This window comes from Canis lupus, chromosome 23, assembly GCF_003254725.2.
Source record: "Canis lupus dingo isolate Sandy chromosome 23, ASM325472v2, whole genome shotgun sequence".
Classification (NCBI taxonomy): domain Eukaryota; kingdom Metazoa; phylum Chordata; class Mammalia; order Carnivora; family Canidae; genus Canis; species Canis lupus.
Window position 1 is genome coordinate 34169265 of NC_064265.1, and position 15478 is coordinate 34184742.

At 40.6% G+C, this 15478-nt stretch overlaps 1 long non-coding RNA gene across 1 annotated transcript; it reads right to left on the reverse strand.

Annotated features, from left to right (window-relative positions):
* Positions 1-438: 438 nt before the first annotated feature.
* On the reverse strand, positions 439-10182 carry LOC125753402 (uncharacterized). Its single transcript, XR_007405126.1, has 3 exons — positions 10117-10182; positions 7684-7742; positions 439-669 (listed from the first exon to the last, which is right to left on the reverse strand). It is a non-coding gene; the product is annotated as an uncharacterized LOC125753402 (long non-coding RNA).
* Positions 10183-15478: the final 5296 nt, after the last annotated feature.

Consider the following 15478-nt stretch of genomic DNA (forward strand, 5'->3'; position numbering starts at 1 on the left):
TGCCCCTTCCTGGTGACTCCTCTGACCAGCCCAACCAGTGCTGTCTTTAGGTCACCCTCATGCTGGCTTAAAACTAGCCAAGGTTGATAGAGCACCTAGTATGCTAAGCGCTTTATAAGGACTGTCTTTTTGAAACCTCATGACATTATAGTTTCCATTCTACAAATGAGAAAACTGAGGCTTGGAGAAGTTAAGTAATTTGCTCAAAGCTGTATAGGTTGTAAGCAGCAGAACCTGAAGGCAAACCCAGGTGGCTTGCTCTGAAGTCTGGTCTTATAGCCATTAGGTCCTTTCTCCCCTCTTGCAAATTAGAATTCTCCCCCTTGAGGCCCTCTGGTCACAGTACAGTTAAGAGATGCTAAAACAAAAACAAAACACACAAAAAATCTCTGGAGGAGCAGTTGTCAGAGACCCCAGTTTTCCTTTTAATGTCACCTTTATGTATGGTACCAACAAAATAGAATTGTCAAGAGGGGAAGTAGGCCAGATGTAGATGAGCAGAACACAGCAGGAGATGGGACCTCCATGGGATCAGTGGTCTGGTGACCTTCCTGGGGCAGTCCTTCCTGGCCCTACCATGATAGGGCTGCTGCAGGGTTGCTGCCATCTACCCAGGTATGCTCAGGCTGATGATCCAGGTCAGTTGGCCTCAGACTCTTGTGATAGGACCTGTGGGACCAATGAGAGACTTTAGGGCATGTGGGGAAGGGCTGTGTTCACCAAGATGCAAGTGACAGATCTTTCACAAATCTGGAGAGAGGTCCAGTCACTCCTTATGCCCTCTTCACAGGTATAGAAAGAAAACACTAGAATCTTTCATGAGATTATCTCCATAGGTTCAAAATTAATTAATGATGATCTATATTTAATGTTCATCTAAAAATGTAAGAAATAAACTTACTTTTTAACTTACGGGTTGACCCTGGCACGCTCACCAATCCATTTATCAGAGGGTCTTTGTCATATAGGATTCTTCTGGTTCCCTGATGGAAGCGAGTGAATGTCCCATGGGCCTCTCACTTATCAGACACATCAGCTGTATTATATGTTCACATGTTCCCAGTTAAATAGAAGTATGGGCTGCACCATCATTACTAACAAGGTAAGCACCCATGAACAATGAGAAATGACAGTCAATGGGCATTGCACACCCAGGACAAGTTCAACAGCAGCCAAAATGTCAGACCAAAACAGTGGCAAACTAGTCAGATTTGACAAGAAGTTGGCATTAAAAATTAAGTTTAAAAAGACTGTAATAGTAATTTTATACTCATCATTTAAAATGAACCTGACTCCAGGAGTATATCATAATTTTAGCTGGTTCCTAATGGTAAAACTATCATATCAGCCAAAAAATTATAATTTCTTCAGTGGTGTTCAAGTTATGGGAGACATGATGTCATACTATATGAGATTTCACTGAGCTAGATAAATATTAAAAGGCTTCTTTTGAGGTTTCCTAATACAGAACTATAAATATGAGTAAACAAACATTTAAAAGTGCAGCCTTAATTTTTTTAATTGATAGAGGGTGAATTAAAAGGGATTTTGGAATGGAATATTGCTCAGCCACTCAGCCATCAGAAAGGATGAATATCTACCATTTATTTAAATTTACATGAATGGAACTGGAGGGTATTGTGCAGAATGAAATAAGTCATCAGGAGAAAGACAATTATCATATGGTGTCATTCATATATGGAATATAAGAAATAGTGCAAAGGACCATAAGGGAAGGAGGGAAAACTGAATGGGAAGTCATCAGAGAGGGAGACAAACCATGAGAGACTCTTAACTAAAGGGAACAAACTGAGGGTTTCTGAAGGGGAGGTGGGGCAGATGGGGTAACTGGATCATGGGAATGAAGGAGGAAATGTGATGTGATGAGCACTGAGTGTTACACTATATCTTAACAAACTGAATTTAAATAAAGAAAAAATAAGAGAAAAGGGGAGTTTGAAGATTTCAGTTCAGCTGGAATACACCCTAGATCCTTAAAAAGAAACACAACAGCCTTTCTCATCTGATAGTGGCCCACTTATGGCAGTTCTACCCCTGCTAGGTAATACACACACACACACACACACACACACACACTCACATACACACTCTCAGGTTCTCTCATACATTCTCACATGCTCACACACTTTCTTGCACACTCACATGCACACTCACATACACAGTCTTTCACACACTCATACGTGTTCTCTCAACATCTTCACAATACACAAATACAGTCTTGTGCACTCACACACTCATATGCACACACTTATGTGTTCTCAGTTTCTCAACATACTCACATATATACTCTCACACTCTCACATACACATACTTTCTCACACACCCTCACACATGAACACTCACATACTCTCACACATGTGCTCTCACACACTCACAATTCTCTCACACACTCTCATGCACACTCACACACTCTTAGACACGCATACTCTCTCACACACTTTCCCAACATGTACTTTCTCACACTCACATACATACTCACACGCATATGCTCTGACATACACACTCACACACACACTCTCACACATAACACACACACACTCTCTCTCTCACACACACACACAAACACCAGGCTGTTATGTGGCTCCTGTTCTCTAAACACACTTCTCCCTAAAATGGCATGTGTATACCTTTCTTCACTACTGATATGCACTTTTAAGACTACTATACTTCCAAACTCTTTTAATAAAGGAGCTAGAAAAAATATTTATCAAAACTTGCCAAAGATAGCAAAAAAAGGAAATATAGACTAATCATTCTATAGATGGTGACATACAGATCTGAAGTAAAATATTAGCAAATAGAATATAGCAACTGTTGGGATGCCTGGGTGGCTCAGGGCATGATCCTGGGTCCGGGGATTGAGTCCCACATCCGGCTCCCTGCGAGGAGCCTGCTTCTCTCTCTGCCTGTGTCTCTGCCTCTCTCTGTGTGTCTCTCATGAATAAATAAATACAATCATTTTAAAAAAGGAATGTAGTAACTGTCTAAGTGAAAAATCCACCGAAAAGTAGAATTCATTCAAGAATGAAAAAAGGATTAAATATTAGAAAATCTTTTCATATAATTCATTATATTAGTAGGTCAAATGAGGAAAACAGAGATCATCTCTATAAATATAATGAAAGCATTTGGTAAAATTCAAAATGAATTACAATGAAAACTCCAAGTAAAGTATAAACAGGTATAAATTTTAACTTGGTTAATGTGCAGACATTTTGCATGTGTATACATGTGTAATGTTTAATTTTTGTATGTGTGTATGAGTAAGCATGTACCTACACATTTATATTGATACATATGTGCAAAATTAACACATATTTTAAGACATTAACACATAAGCCAGAATTATGCTTAATGTCAAAGCACTAGAGGACTTCCCATTGGAATAAAAACAGTATCATGATTTTAGGTTCTATGATTGCATATATGGAAAATCCAAGAGAATCAACTGAAAACTATTAGAAAAAGTAGAATTTATTAGGATAAATAGCTGCAAAGTTAATATAAAAAAGTAGTTTTCCTGTACTCAAATAATAACCAATTGGTTGTTAAAAGGAAAAATATCCTATTTAATATTGCAGCCAAAATCATTCTCTATTCCCAACCTTCCAAAAAGGAATACATTTTGGAATAACTGTGAAAGACCAAGATGAGGAAAAATTTCTACTCACTACTATTTTCTGAAGAAAAACAATAAATATCTTAATAGAAAGGAATACCTTCCTAGTGAATGGGAAGATTAATGAATGAAGTTAATTTTTCCTCCATAGATCTCTACATTCTGTGTTAGCCCAGTCAAAACGCCTGCATCATTTTTTATTCAACAAATCATATTTAAGTTCACCTATAAAATGTAAAAAGTCATAATATCCAGAAAATAGGAAACTAACCCAACCACATATTAAAATATATAATCAGGCTACAGTAATCAAAACTTCTGAGGGATCCCTGGGTGGCTCAGTGGTTTAGCACCTGCCTTTGGCCCAGGGCATGATCCTGGAGTCCCGGGATCGAGTCCCATGTCAGGCTCCCAGCATGGAGCCTGCTTCTCCCTCTGCCTGTGTCCCTGCCTCTCTCTGTGTCTCTCTGTGTCTCTCTCTCACTCTCTCTCTCTCTCTCTCTGTGTGTCTCATGAGTAAATAAATAAAAAAAATCTTAAAAAAAAAACTTCCATAGGATTAGATAGAAGGTTTAGTGGAACAGAATAGAGAATTGAAAATGAAAAGATCTAATGCATGTGGGAGTTTTGTACATAATAAGAGTATCATTTCAAATCAGCAAGAAAAAAGATGGATTATTCAATAAACAGTGTTGGGACAACTGGCTAGCCATTTGAAAAATAATAAAACCTGTTCTCTATTTCATTTCTTACATTAACTTGAATTCCAGATGGAGCAAAGATTTAAACATTAAAAAGATAAAACCATAAAAGTACTAGAAGGAAACTTTTTTGTAGAGGAAACACCTTTCTAAGCATGGCACAAAACCCATAAACCATAATGGAAAAGATTAACAAGGTGAACTATATACATTTTAAAACCTCTAAATTTAGCAATAGGTATTGAAATTAAAAACATACACTTTGACTTAGCAATTACATTTCTATAAATTTATCTTGTATCTATACTCAAAAAATGTGGGGGCAAAAAAAAGGTAAGAAAGAAAGAGTACCATATATGTATGGATGCTCATTGCAAAATTATTTATAGCAGCAAAAAAAAAAAAACCCTACAACAATCTAAACATGCACCAATAGGGAACTAGTCAAGTAAAATATTGTACCAAAAAAAAAAAAAAAAAGCCACAGGCAGTCACTTAAAAGAGCTTGGTAAATCTATAAGTGCTAAATGGAAAGCAATCCAAAATGCTATTAATTGAAAGGAAGCAAGATACAAATCACAAAAAGATCATTATACACACTGGTTTTAACCACTGAATATTTATAGCACTTTGTAATTTTATAAAAACTTTCTATCCATCATTCATCAATTATGCCTCCTTTCTCCCTAAACACAGCCTCTTTCTCTACCAGATTTTTCCTCTTAGCAGATAGAATGTGTTACAGGTTAGCACTCCTCAGCCGTTGGCATGGCATGGCTAAGAGAGATAATAGTGTGTGCATAGCATGCCAAGGGAAATTAGATGAGGTTACTCACTGCCAGAAGCAACCCTGTGGTGGTTCCAAGCTGGGGTGGAGGGAAATAGTAATCAGTATAGGTAGGTATACTATAGTCCATTCCCAGTATGCTGGGATACTGTGTAGGAGCAATTTCCTCAAGAGTCCTGGCAGCTGAAGCCTTGGGCTACAGATAAAAGGGATTGGCCTAGGAGGGAGGTGAACAAGGAATCTTGTCCTGGCACATTCTGGGTCAATGGGGAAGACAGGGCAGCAGTTAGAAGAAGAGTTGAAGGGAGGGATCTGAGGGATTCTTCTCAGGTCAGGCAGATTCTGGACCTTGGAAAGATATGCCAGTTTATCCCTTTCCAGTGATTACAGACAGGATAATGCTGGGGGGCTAATCGGGTTTTGTCCCAAGATGAGAACTCCTGCCAATTTAGCATGAGAAAAGTGGTGGAGCTAGACATGGAGCTAGACAAACAGATGGGACTTCCAGCTGTGCTACTTTCTAGCTATGTGACCTTGGACAAGTTACATCATCTCTAGGCAAAGTGACCTCATCTGGAAAGTTAGGTTAGTAACTAACTTGCGGGATGGGGGAGAAGGAAACAAATGTGTGTTGGTTTTGCTTCAAATATGGCATCCTCTTTTATCTTTTATTCTGTCTTTAAGACAACACTTACAAGTAGGTATATAAATTTTGTGGGTGCTAAGAAGGTTCCTTAATCCCTCCAAATCACCCCACATGTCCACATGATTACTAATGCCTAAAACTTCGTCAATCCACAGAAAATTCTCTTCTCTGTCTCTCCCCTTCTTCCCTCTCCCTGACTCTCCCTCCCCTTCTCCTCCCTCTAATTACAGGGAGAGTGTATAATATGCAAGTGTCTGGAAGGAGAAGCATCACACCGAGTTTTATTCTCCCTCAAATGGAAGCAGTCATTATACAACATGACAAAGAATGACTTTACATTGTTTTCTGGCTTTTGGTGGAGCAGGTAAAGTATATCTGATCTGACCTCAGGCTGAGTCTAAAACCCAAAAGGCAATATCTGCTCATAGGAAAGAAATTCTAAACAAGGCACCAAGAGCTAAAAGTTGCAAGTCCTGAAGAAAAGCTAAATCTCAAGGTCATGAAACCAGCAAACTTTATTCTCACTCAAGTGAATCAGAAACTCTCCAGGGTAGCTGTCCCATGTGCGGTACTCTAACAATCCAGACTGCTTCCATTTGAGGCTTGGCCATCTCAACACAGGACCTCCACACTGGCCAGGAAGGGAGAGAGCTTGGAAAGACACACAGGGCTCTTCACTTTCTCAGCCTGGAAGTCACCCGTGTCACTTCTCCTAACAGACCACTGGCTAGAAGCAGACATAAGTGGGAGATCAGATCAGGAGATCAGAGGAGGCTGAAATGTCTGGAATTGCTGAAAGGAAAGAGAGAACTGGATGCTAGTGGTTCTGATGAGAGATTTGTTGACTTTCCAATTCCAAGAGGCCAACTCTGTTGAATCTTAGCAAGACCCAGGAACGTGGACAGGGCTAAGCTTGACATGAGGATGGTGTGTGGGGGCAACCTCCTTCAGCAAACCTTTACTTAGTGCCCAATCCCTCCAGGCTCTGTGCTAGGCATACTGATGTGAAGGGACACAGTGCTGCCTTTGTGAAGCTCACACTCCAGAAGCAACTTTGAATCTCAGTGTAACATCTGGGTTTATCGTATTAGCAGCAAAGCATGTTTCTAATGGGGCCCCAGGATCCTGCAACTGCCAATTCCCAGGGCGGTCTGAGGAAATTTACCTCATGCCAGGACACTGGGCTGGGTCTGCCATGGCAAGCGCGGACATCAATTGCTGACCACCAGGCTCAAAATCATGAGCCCATTTACTGCTGAAACCACAGTGCTGCTTCCCCTAGCCTAGCTGCAGCAGCAGCCAGGTGAGAACAAAATTTTATCAATTGGAAAAGCTAGTGAGAACAGCTATTCAGCATCACACAGATCTCATAACTCAACTGGCTGAAACCTTCATTTGTGTTGGCTAGTGGTTGTCAAATTATGATCCCCAGACCAGAGAGCACCAGCAGCACCTGGAAACAGGTGGAAATGCTAATTCTCAGGGCCCACCCCACACCCACTGAATTTAGAAGCTGTGCAGTGGAGCCCAGCAATCTGTTTTAACAAGCTCTCAAGGTGATTCTAGTGTATTTGCAAGTTGGAGACTTTTTTCTTTAATAATAATGTCAAATTTAATCTGCTAAATATATAAGTTGGACTTGTGGAGCATGTTTGTCTGCCTGCTGCACAGTAAACAGAAATTTCTTGAAATAATCAATGGTCAGGATGAAGAATGCTTTTGAGTAGATAGACATTCCTGGAAACTATACATTGGGGCAGAAAGGTGGAACCTGTTTATTTTCCATTAAAGGCTCCATATATACCTTCCCAAACATCTTTGTTAGAGCCTCACACTAAAGAGTGTAGATACTCTGATCTTCCTTCCTCTTGCCCCCAACTCCCCACCCCCACCATAAAATCCAACATACCTTATTGCTTTGCATGGGGCTAGCATTCAGGCTTTCTCCTATCTGGGTAAGACAAATTTCTTGAAGATGGAAAGAAACATCAAATTAATATTAATATCAAATCAAGCCCCCTCAATAAGAATCACTCTGGTGTGACAGGTTCCATCTCCAGTCCATGCCATCTCCCAATTCAACATATTAATGCTGTGCTGACCTTCCTAACCCTATCTTACACAATCGGCCAGGTACTATGAATAATAAAACAGACGCAGAACTGGCAGAGAGTAGCACCCCTTCCTTCACCTAGGACTAGGGTTTGAGCCAAACTCTGCTGTGGCATGTCCCTTTACAGCAAGTTTGGTGCATTTCAGGTTTCCTACTGGGTCAAAAGCAGAGTCCATCAAACTTTCCAGGAAAATCCAGTTACATCATTATTGGATATTTTCTTGTCCTTCACACACACACGCAAAACGTATTCAGACCAAACCCCTCAAAGGCAGTGAGAGTTCCACTTGATAATAAAGAGCATTGCCTAATGCTTTTCCCATCGATCAATTGCCTGAGTAACTGTGACACAACTTTCACTAACCTGACCTCACTCCTACTTTCTCTGCTACCCCAACAAAGACTTAGGTGTTCCTAAGAGAATACAGCTTAGGAAAAGTAAGCAGTAGGTAGAGGTAATGAGAATTCCCCTCCAAAACTCCCTGTGTGATGGGGCAAGTTATCTAACCTGTCCACATGTCAGTTTCCTCATCTGTAAAATAAGGATAGTATTAGGAACTCAAATCAGTTTGACACGTAAATGTTTGCTTAATGAATAGCTGTTGAATAAGATAAAGAAATAAGAGGGGTACATGGGTGGCTCAGTCAGTTAAGTGTTTGACTCTTGATTTAAGCTCAGGTCATGATCTCAGGGTTGTGAGATCAAGCCCTGTATCAGGCTCTGCACTGGCCATGGAGTGTCCTTAAGATTGTCTGTCTACCTCTCTCACTGCCCCTTCCCTTCCTCCTCCCACTCCACCCCCTGCTCACACTCGTTCTCTCAAGAAATGAAAGAAAAAAGAAAGAAAGAAAGAAAGAAAGAAAGAAAGAAAGAAAGAAAGAAAGAAAGAAAAAAGAAAGAAAGAAAGAAAGAAAGAAAGAAAGAAGAGAAAGAAAGAGAGAAAGAGAGAAAGAAAGAAAGAAAGAAAGAAAGAAGAAAGAGAAAGAAAGAAAGAAGAAAGAAAGAAAGAAAGAAAGAAAGAAGAAAGAAAGAAGAAAGAAAGAAAGAAAGAAAGAGATAAATAATGCCAGCTATAATCCAAGGTCACAGGGCTTAGACTTGCACAGCCAGGAAATAAGTCTTAGAGGTCTGACACCTCACAAGGCCTTTCATTCCAGACCATACCTTGGCCAGGATGCCTGAAGAATATGGCTTCTCTTCCTGATTCTACCATATTTTTTTTTACAATGCCCAATGCCTGAGTCCCTCTTGTTGCCCAGGAAGCAGGCAGCATTTTTGGTTCTCCTTCCCCACATTGGGCACAAGGTATGGTCTCAGTCCACAGCTACACCTGGCCTCCTGGGCTTTATCATTAATAATGAATCCTTGCCTTCATTCCAGGCCTTCTCCCTCAAGCCTCTCCTGTCTCTTGGGAACACCTGGGTTTCCCCCCCCCCCCCAAACACCCTTGCCTTTGACATTGGGGAGAATTTTAGAATCTGCATCTCTTGAGAGCTCTTAGGAGACACAGTTGGTTCTGAGAAAGACACTGAAGATAATTGCCCCATCTTTAGGAGTCTCTTAGTAGACAAATGCAATTAAATGTCATAATAATAACAACTGGATTTAACTATTCTTTGAGCTCAGCATGGATTAACTCTTTTATTCCTCACATAAACTATGTGAGGCAGGGAGTACTATCACCATTATCCAGATAAAGAAGCTGAGGCATTGAGATGTTATATAACTTGTTCAAGTTTAGACAACTACTAAGTCACAGGGCAGAGCTACGAGTTCAGGCCATTTGTGACTTTAACCACTGCACTATGGCTGCCTCTTCGTGCGCCACTGCATCTTCTCCAACCCTGTTGAACCTTTGCTGATGGCAAGGAGGCCTATCAGCATGTCCAAATCAATTGGGAGCAATGACTGGTGAATCTAAAATGGAGCAGGAAAGCTGGAAATGCTCAAACTCTTATCATTTTTCAGACTCTCTGACAATTTTTGTCACACTCTCTGGTGATTGGTTCCTGGGAATATCCTGCATGGTGGAAAGACCACAGACTTGGGTTTAGAGAGATCAGAATGTCTCAGTTCTGTTATGAGTTCTGTTTGTTATGTCCTGCGGCAGGACATAACAAGCTCTCCAGCCTCAGTTTCCTCATCTTTAAAGAAGTGATAACTCATTGACTTTCAGTCCAACAATTGGCCTTCAGTTCTATTCTGTACTGCCAAAGCAGGAAACCTACCTATGACATTGTTCTCTGTTTCTGATGTCGGCCACATGAAGATTAGTCTCTGCCAATGGGAGACACTGGAGGAAGATTAAAAGCAACAGGAAAAGAAGGTCATTTTTCTGTTTCTGATTCTGGAAACAGGAGCAGTAGTATAGTAACAATTGCTATGGAGGCCCTCAGATGGTAATTAGGGGCTGTTTGAAGAATGGTAGTGATCACGTAACAGCAGGATGGGCGTGATAGTGGGAAATGATAACTATAAGACCATGGCTGGGATGGCTATGTCTGACTTTTCTGGACACATTTCAGAAAGAGAATGACAAGCTTAGGGCTTTAATCTCTCAGCTCAAATTCTGGTCACAGAACCAGAGAACTTCTGTGATGGCCCTAAAGGAATCTCTTATCTTTTCAGCCACAGGATGGATAGGTCCCCAAATTTTAACTTACAGATCAGAGAATTACAATGTAATTTGAGTTCGTGAGCTCATCAGATATTGTATGTGAGAGTTTGAGGATTGATTTGGAAGGAGTGGGTGGAACCCTGAGAACTGGAAGGGGGGCCCCGGGATAGACTCATGCAAATCTGTGAAATCATAATCTCCCAAGTGCACTTGTCAGTTGGAGCAGTTCTTCCTCCTCCACCTGAGAAGTCTAGTCTTCCCTTTCAAGAAGACTCTCTTAATAACCTCACCCCAAGGCATTGCCTTAAAAGAGGTTGCAATTCTCAAAATTCACTCTCTCCTACCTTCATGGCCTTCAGACTCACACCTAATATCAGAGTCCAGCAATTCTAAAGGCAAAAGTTTAATGTCTGGCCTTGAAGCTTTATATACCTGAATAATTGCAAGATTTTGTTCATTTATATTGGCAAAACCCTAAGAAGTATACAGGGAAATGGATTATAAGGTTGTTAGATCAAGGAAGAGCAAAAACATTGGATAGGTCTAACTGAAGTGAATACCAAAGATGGATAACCACTTGAACTTTACATTTCTCCTTTTGGGAAGAGAGTAAAAAGTGAATTGGTTTGTATAAGGGATAGAACACTGTATTAAATGAAAACATGGATTTGTTGATATTGTTGATGAAAGTTTTTAAAAAGAAGAAAAGTACATGTAGATGTTAAACAGCCAAAAGGCTGGATGTTCCAGATGTTAATCTTTGGCTCTTAGCCTAACACTTGTTCTTCTGTACTCTCCTCTATACCACCAGCACCAGAAGCTTGAAAACTACACTTCCCAAACTCTCTTGCCATATGACTTCTGTGAAATTCCAGCAAAGGGAGGCACTGACCAGAGATTAGAAGACAGTTGGAAGAGAGAAACTGTTTCTCCTTCCGGGTCTAGCAGTGAGTGACCAGGGACTGGAAGCTACTGCAGGTGACCAAGATGTCCTAAAACGGTGGTAACTGCTGAAGCTACAGCAACAGGTAACCACAAGCCCCCATAGTAGTGACAGTGGTCACTACAGCGAGGCAGTGGCTGGAGCAACAGTGGAGGGCAGGGCACCTGTGCTTGGTGCTGAGCAACAGCAGTGTGGTTCCACCCACCACATGGGTGCAGCAGTAGAGCCCTGTGGCCTCAGCAGCGACTACACACCAATGAGCTCTGGGTGGCATCACCTTCCCCTTTTGTTCCTCCAGACCTTACAACCTTTGTAACCCATTTCTGTATTAGTTTCCTCTATTTGAAAGATTGGTGAATTTGTTTTCCTGACTGACACAAGGAGAGAGAGAGATACGATCTCCTTATATGGTTGTTGTAAATGTTAAAGAAGATACACATAAAGAGTGCTTTGTATAGCATCTGACCCAAAAGAGGTATTTAAAAAATAGCTCTTTAGCCTCCTATTTAGTACTCAACCAGACGTTGTTAAGCATCAACTTTGTGCTTGGAGATTTTGCTGTTCCAAGACGAGGACATCCAAGGCAGGCACCGAGAAAAGAGAAGAAAGACATTCTCAGGGAGTCTTTAAGATAAAGATGGGATAATGAAAGGGAATAAAGGGTAAAGGAGAAAAAATAAGTGAGAAATATCAGAAAGGAGACAGAACATGAAAGACTCCTAACTCTGGAAAATGAACTAGGGGTGGTGGTAGGGGTGACTGGGTGACGGGCACTGAGGTGGGCACTTGACGGGATGAGCACTGGGTGTTATTCTGTATGTTGACAAATTGAACACCAATAAAAATAAATTTATTAAAAAAAGATAAAGATGGGAAAAGTCAGTTATTAAACTCTTGTAACTTAGCTCCAGACTAATTTTTTTACATGCTGCTCTGTGATGCTGGTGCTGGAACTCTGGAAAGTACAACTTTTCTTTGCCATAAGCAAATGATTCCTTTTATTCCCTAATGATAAGAGCTCCAGAGGGAGACTGGAAGGCAGGAGGGAGACAGAACTTGTTCTTTCCTGCTTGCTTGCTTACTTGTTTCTGTCAGGATGCCCCAGCAATGAGTCTTCATTGTAAGAGTAGTAGGTTCCAGTTTCCAGCTTCTTCGAGCATTCCCAGACATAGTTTCCTTACATCCCTGCAGAAGTGTCAGTACTATCCAGGCAGTGCCTCTCCTCTTCTTTCTGAGGAGCTTCACAGTGCTTTCCACAGTGCTCCTCCCAGCCTCTAGTTTCAATCACGTAGATCTCTACCACTGTGTTCTCTTAGCCTTTGGGGTATGGGGCTTCTTACTGCTGTGTTCCTTTTTGGCCTTTTTTTTTTTTTTTCCTTTTTGGCCTTTTAAGTCTTCCAATAACTTTAACCAATTCCTTACATTAAATTCCCTCTGCTAAAATAACTAATGTGGTTCTGTTTTTCTGACTGGACCCTCCTTGACACAAGGGACAGTGGATGAGGAGTGTTCAGATGCAAAGTTGAGTTAATATTGATCCTGAACCATGCAGTACCAATAATCAGGGTTCTCCACAGCTGCAGAAGTCAAACCTAAACACTTTGCCTTTAAATGTGAGAGTGTCGGTGATTAAATGAAAGACTCTGGGCTGATAATAGACACTAGGGAACTAATAAAGAAATGAAAAGTAAAAACTTCATTTCAAACTATACTCGTGTAACTTTCAAGCAGTAGTAATACATCTTTTGCATAATTTGCATTGTCATTATTATGCTTTTAATGATAATGAATGCACTATCTTTAAAATACTATATCAGATACTATACCAGATACTTATGCTGTAAAACAAACCACTCCCGAAACATAGTACTTAAAACAGCTACTTACATCATTCATTATTCTGTGGACTGACAATCTGTGCTGGGCTGGCTCAGTTGTATTTTCTGGTCTCAACTAGACTCATTTATGTGTTGGCAGTGGGCTGCCAGTCAAACTGAAAAGAGCTTAAGAACCCATGAGGAAAAGAAACTCCGCATTCTTTTACTTTATCTGTAGGTCTCTGAACAGGGAGAACAGGATCCACTGAAAGCGATTCAGCTCTAGACCACAAAGGGGAAGGCCACGGGAGGAAAGGCCCCAGGAAAACATTTCCAATCCTCCTCATGCCCTTCTAGAACATTTGACCTCCCCTCTCAATTCCTCATTCCTGAGTTCTCTATAACCTCCAAAGGTGGCCAGTTGGGGACATATATTGGTTCTTCTTTGTCTCTCAACCTGCATCAATTGATGACTTCCTCCCTCTACACCTCGCTCACCATGTTTATAGTCCTTCTTATAAATCCTTTCTCCCCTTTTTGTCTTTTTTCAGCCCCTAAGAATATCTCTTCCCATCCTCTTCTCCTCCCTTCCTCCCATAGGGCCCTCTCACAGGGTCCTCCGGCTCCCTTTACTATTTATTATTAGAAAGAGGAAAGAATGGTACGTATCTGTGGTGCATTTGCACCAAGGAAAGGAAAGAAAGACTAGACAAAAAAGAGTCAGTTTTAACAACTTCTCATATTCCTGGAAATTCCTAGAAATTCCCTCATGAACTGAGGCTCGAGGAAAAATGCTTTTGGTGTTGTTGCTGTTGTTTTACTCTTCCTCCCATTACATTTTGTTGCTAGCAGAGTAACAGTAAAGTTCTGTAAAGTCATTTTCTGCAAATGCCCAGGATTTTAATTACACAATGAGTTAAATAAGTATTGTGGATTCTAATGATTCTAATATGTTTTCCACAAAATGTATATATATTTTTTAATTTCCAAATTGATTTATAAACCTTTTATTTTGGGAAACAGTTTTAAGCTGGATACAGCCTTATCTTAGACTAGATTCCCAAGAAGCAAGTGATTCATTAGGATGTGTTGTCAGGGAAAACCCAGGAAGGGAGTGGAGAAAGTAAACAAAGGAAAAGAAGAGGGGGAGGCAAGGGTGTCATCCCTCAGTCAAGAGCAGGCTCTCAAAGGGACCTCAGGCAAAGTGGCTTTTAAGATACCTGAAGAAACCCCTCTGACAGAGAGGCACAAGCTCTCACCGTTAGGGATGAAAGTATCTGAGGAACTAGCATTTGGGAAAACGGTAAAGGACTCATGGGGATATTAGTGGAGCACTGAGAGTTTAGAATACCTTCCTGCTTTATCTATTTGTGTTAGTGTTTCATACATGTTTGCCCTTGTTTGTTGAATTAATTAATAAATAAATGTGTGAATTTGGCCTTGTAGCTATAATCTTTGCAAAGAAATCAGATCCTTTCTCTCTTGTCTCCAATGTGTTCTCCAAATTTAAAATTTCTCTTATTTTTTCTTCTTTTCCTCCTTACATTTCTATAAATAATAAAATACAGTTAACACTTACAGAGTACTTAATATAGTCAGTATACATTTTGTCTTTATTTATGGGGTTCTTGATATGATCCAAGCATTTTATTTAATCTCCATAACAGCCCCCCTGAGGTTAGTAGCATTGTTACCCCCACTTTTAACTGAGGTTTGTATACAGATTAAATAATAAGCTAATAAGTGAATATAGATCTCCCTGACTTTTCCTTCCCCATCCCTCTACTTTTCACCTTCTCCTTTCTACACACACACACACACACACACACACACACACAATGATTTTAATAGCTTTTCATTTTAATGGCAGTCATTTGCAGATCTCAAGTCCCAGTCAGGTTATCAGGGAGGGAAGAAGGTGCCTTGGTTAAAATAACACTGTGTAGTAAAACAGAAAATAAGATGTCATGGCAAACTAAACAACTTCACTTTCACAACAAACAAAAGAGCCGCCTGAGTGTAGACTTGAACTGGTCAGAAGTCGCCAGAACCTTTAGTAGGAGGCAGGTGTCAGTGCTCACCTCAACCCCAAGGAGACCCAAAGCATGGGGCGGGGAAGCTGGGCGTCCCCACTCTGGTCATTCCCTGGGCCTCTCTCTATGGTCCAGTCAACTCAGATATTTGTCCAGAAAGTGAAGATGTTTAGTTTGCCA